The sequence below is a fragment of the Schistocerca americana genome, unplaced genomic scaffold (assembly GCF_021461395.2).
Source record: "Schistocerca americana isolate TAMUIC-IGC-003095 unplaced genomic scaffold, iqSchAmer2.1 HiC_scaffold_702, whole genome shotgun sequence".
Taxonomy (NCBI): domain Eukaryota; kingdom Metazoa; phylum Arthropoda; class Insecta; order Orthoptera; family Acrididae; genus Schistocerca; species Schistocerca americana.
Genome location: NW_025726459.1, coordinates 2,501 through 7,500, shown reverse-complemented (window position 1 = coordinate 7,500; position 5,000 = coordinate 2,501). Strand labels below are relative to the sequence as shown.

At 62.1% G+C, this 5,000-nt stretch overlaps 1 pseudogene; it reads left to right on the top strand.

The window, feature by feature from the left end:
• Window positions 1-5,000, top strand: part of LOC124589562 — a 7,968-nt pseudogene that overhangs the window by 898 nt on the left and 2,070 nt on the right.

The window sequence follows — 5,000 nt, the reverse complement described above, 5'->3', positions numbered from 1 at the left end:
TCAGCTTTGGACAATTTCACGACCCGTCTTGAAACACGGACCAAGGAGTCTAACATGTGCGCGAGTCATTGGGCTGTACGAAACCTAAAGGCGTAATGAAAGTGAAGGTCTCGCCTTGCGCGGGCCGAGGGAGGATGGGGCTTCCCCGCCCTTCACGGGGCGGCGGCCTCCGCACTCCCGGGGCGTCTCGTCCTCATTGCGAGGTGAGGCGCACCTAGAGCGTACACGTTGGGACCCGAAAGATGGTGAACTATGCCTGGCCAGGACGAAGTCAGGGGAAACCCTGATGGAGGTCCGTAGCGATTCTGACGTGCAAATCGATCGTCGGAGCTGGGTATAGGGGCGAAAGACTAATCGAACCATCTAGTAGCTGGTTCCCTCCGAAGTTTCCCTCAGGATAGCTGGTGCTCGTACGAGTCTCATCCGGTAAAGCGAATGATTAGAGGCCTTGGGGCCGAAACGACCTCAACCTATTCTCAAACTTTAAATGGGTGAGATCTCCGGCTTGCTTGATATGCTGAAGCCGCGAGCAAACGACTCGGATCGGAGTGCCAAGTGGGCCACTTTTGGTAAGCAGAACTGGCGCTGTGGGATGAACCAAACGCCGAGTTAAGGCGCCCGAATCGACGCTCATGGGAAACCATGAAAGGCGTTGGTTGCTTAAGACAGCAGGACGGTGGCCATGGAAGTCGGAATCCGCTAAGGAGTGTGTAACAACTCACCTGCCGAAGCAACTAGCCCTGAAAATGGATGGCGCTGAAGCGTCGTGCCTATACTCGGCCGTCAGTCTGGCAGTCATGGCCGGTCCTTGCGGCCGGCCGCGAAGCCCTGACGAGTAGGAGGGTCGCGGCGGTGGGCGCAGAAGGGTCTGGGCGTGAGCCTGCCTGGAGCCGCCGTCGGTGCAGATCTTGGTGGTAGTAGCAAATACTCCAGCGAGGCCCTGGAGGGCTGACGCGGAGAAGGGTTTCGTGTGAACAGCCGTTGCACACGAGTCAGTCGATCCTAAGCCCTAGGAGAAATCCGATGTTGATGGGGGCCGTCATAGCATGATGCACTTTGTGCTGGCCCCCGTTGGGCGAAAGGGAATCCGGTTCCTATTCCGGAACCCGGCAGCGGAACCGATACAAGTCGGGCCCCTCTTTTAGAGATGCTCGTCGGGGTAACCCAAAAGGACCCGGAGACGCCGTCGGGAGATCGGGGAAGAGTTTTCTTTTCTGCATGAGCGTTCGAGTTCCCTGGAATCCTCTAGCAGGGAGATAGGGTTTGGAACGCGAAGAGCACCGCAGTTGCGGCGGTGTCCCGATCTTCCCCTCGGACCTTGAAAATCCGGGAGAGGGCCACGTGGAGGTGTCGCGCCGGTTCGTACCCATATCCGCAGCAGGTCTCCAAGGTGAAGAGCCTCTAGTCGATAGAATAATGTAGGTAAGGGAAGTCGGCAAATTGGATCCGTAACTTCGGGATAAGGATTGGCTCTGAGGATCGGGGCGTGTCGGGCTTGGTCGGGAAGTGGGTCAGCGCTAACGTGCCGGGCCTGGGCGAGGTGAGTGCCGTAGGGGTGCCGGTAAGTGCGGGCGTTTAGCGCGGGCGTGGTCTGCTCTCGCCGTTGGTTGGCCTCGTGCTGGCCGGCGGTGCAGGATGCGCGCGCCTGCGCGGCGTTCGCGCCCCGGTGCTTCAACCTGCGTGCAGGATCCGAGCTCGGTCCCGTGCCTTGGCCTCCCACGGATCTTCCTTGCTGCGAGGCCGCGTCCGCCTTAGCGTGCTCCTCCGGGGGCGCGCGGGTGCGCGGATTCTCTTCGGCCGCCATTCAACGATCAACTCAGAACTGGCACGGACTGGGGGAATCCGACTGTCTAATTAAAACAAAGCATTGCGATGGCCCTAGCGGGTGTTGACGCAATGTGATTTCTGCCCAGTGCTCTGAATGTCAACGTGAAGAAATTCAAGCAAGCGCGGGTAAACGGCGGGAGTAACTATGACTCTCTTAGACTCTCTTAAGGTGGCCAAGTGGCGGCGGTGTGGCTGCATCCGGACTTGGCTTCTCGAAGTGCGGTCTTGATGTAGTCGTGCTGCTGCTGCGAGGTGCCTTCCTTGGGTTATAGTTACAGGGAGAGTGATGCGCAATACATGGGCCTAGCCCTCTTAGCCTCTCCTCTCCTGCGGTCTTCTCCCCTTCTCGTGGGCCCGCTGATTTCGCAGAGTGGAAGACCGCACCAGGGGCTTGGGGGGGTTACCAGCCCCCCCTCGCACTATCCCTTTTTTAGTTGGGGGCAGTAAGCAGAGAATAAGTGGTGGCCCTTCCGCTGAAGGTGCCACCCCAACTCCCCCAGCACCTAGCCGGCCAACCGGCCGTGCCGAAAATCTTGTAACTTTTGCAGCTATGTATACCTGTAGTGAGTGCCACCGCAGCTTTACAACCAAGAACGGTCTCGGGGTCCATCGCCGCCGCCAACATCTTGCGGCCGCCAACGCGGAGATCGTCACGGAGAGGCATCGCGCGAGGTGGACGGAGGAAGAAGTCCTGTCGCTCGCCAAGGCAGAGGCCGAACTGTTCCTCGAGAGGGACGCCCGGTTCTTCTTTGTAAATCAAGAGCTCATCAGGATGTTCCCCGACCGAACGCTTGAGGCAATCAAGTGCCGACGGCGGCAAGCTGCCCACAAGCAGCTTGTCCGCCAATTCATGGAGGCGCTTGAGATCGGTCGGGGGGAAGAGCCGGCGTCCCGCCGGGGAGCGGCGAGCCCGCTGCCTGACGCGGGCGAGGCCGCTGCGCCGCCCGTCGACGCAGCCGAGGACTTCGCGGCCGACACCACCGGGCCGCCGCCGGAGGGGCCGACTGACGCCGCCATCTGGGAGCATCTGGCGGGGCTACCCGCTTCCGCCCAGCGTTTCTCTGCCCTGGATCGTGTCATCGGTCTGGGGCGGGGCACGCCGCCCGATGTCATCCTGGGCATGCTCCCGGATGCCCTTGCGTCGGTCGGGTCCAGAGGGGAGAGATCGATCACCAGGACACAGCGGCCGCGCCAACCATCGAAGCGGCCGCCTGCCGCGCCGCCGACGCAGAAGCGCAAGCGGCGCCGCTGGGAGTACGCGAGAACGCAGGATGCCTTCCGACGGTCGCGTGCGCGTTGCGTGCGCGGCCTCTTGGATGGCACCCTGCTCCAGCCGCCACCTGCCATCCCTGGTCTGCTGGACTTCTGGGCGGACCTCTTCACCAAGAAGCCCATCTCCACCGCGGGCTTCATTCGTGACCGCCTCCTCCCGCACTCAGAGCCTGTCGCTCTCGAGTGCATATGGGGGCCGGTCACACATGAGGAGGTCGCCGCCGCGTTGCCGCCCAGGGGATCAGCAGCCGGGCCGGACGGCCTTACCCCAGCGGAGTTGCGGCGTCTGCCGCACGAAGTCCTGGTGAAAGTGATGAATCTCTTCCTTCTGGCCCGCGCCCTTCCGGAACGCCTGCTTCGCGCGCGGACGTCCCTTCTCCCGAAAACGGCTGCACCAACATCCCCCGCTGACTTTCGCCCCATTACGGTCTGCTCGGTGTTGGCGCGGACCTTTCACAAGGTTCTCGCGTCACGCCTGATGCGCGCTTGTGCTGTGGACGAACGTCAGCGGGCATTCATCCCTCGGGATGGGATGTTGGAAAATACCTTCATCTTGGACACTGCTCTCACCGACGCAGTTCGCTCCTGCCGCTCTGTCTTTGTGGCATCGATCGACGTATCTAAGGCATTCGATTCGGTAGATCATGCTGCCCTTCGCCCCGTGCTGAAGGCGCATGGCCTGCCGGATTGCTTTGTCGAGTATGTCGAGCGGTGCTACGAGGGCAGCACGACAGTGATAGCGGACGGCGCCGGCGTGGGCGTGTCTGTGCAGCCAGCACGGGGCGTTCGCCAGGGCGATCCCCTCTCCCCCCTCCTGTTCAACTTTGCGGTGGACTACGTTTTAGGCCAACTGCCCTCCCACATCGGAGCTCGGATCCTCGGTCGCAGAGTCAACGCTGCGGCCTTTGCAGATGACGTCTTGCTGTTTGCAGCGACCCCGAGGGGCTTGCAGTCCCTCATCGACGCAGCTACCGCAGCCCTCGCCCACCTGGGGCTGCAGATCAACGCCCGGAAGTGTTTCACCCTCGCCTTAGTCGCGTCAGGGCGCGAGAAGAAGGTGAAGGTGGACAGCAATGTCACCTTCACAGCAGGCAATACCACCATGCCTGCCCTGCGTGTGGGTGAAACCTTCCGGTACCTGGGGCTGCAATTTTCCACGGCGGGTCGCTGTGTCTTCAATCCACGTAGCCACCTGGTGGAGCAGCTTGACGTCATCTCCCGAGCTCCGCTGAAGCCGCAACAGCGCCTCCACGCTCTCACCAACGTACTTCTCCCTGGCCTGTACCACGGGCTGGCCCTCAGCCGCACCCGGGTGGGTGCATTGAAGTCGGCCGACGTTACCATCCGGGCCGCCGTCAGGAGATGGTTCCGCCTTCCGACGGACACCCCCCTGGGATACTTCCACGCTCCTGTTGCCCAGGGGGGCCTCGGCATTCCATCTTGCCGATGGATGGGTCCGACCCTCCGTCGGTCCCGTCTCCTGGCGCTGAAGAAGATAGGGCCAGCCTGCGACGGTGTAGGCATGGATGAGGTACAGCGTGAGATCGAGGTGCTGGAGCGCCACCTAATGTGGGAGGGCCACCTCCTCAAATCGTCAACGCAGGTTGGGGAAATGTGGGCGGCGCGCCTACACATCGCCATTGACGGTGCGGCACTGTCATCTTCTGCCGCCGTCAGTGGCCAACATCAGTGGGTCGCCGACACCAGTCGCCTGCTATCTGGGCGTGAATACATCGACGCCCTCCGCGCCCGCATCAACGCCTTCCCTACGAAGGCACGGCGCAGTCGCGGGCGGGAGGCGGACACCAGATGCCGCGCGGGGTGCCAGGCCGTGGAGACCGCCAACCACGTACTTCAGGCTTGCTTTAGGACGCACGGGTCCCGGGTCAAGCGCCATGACG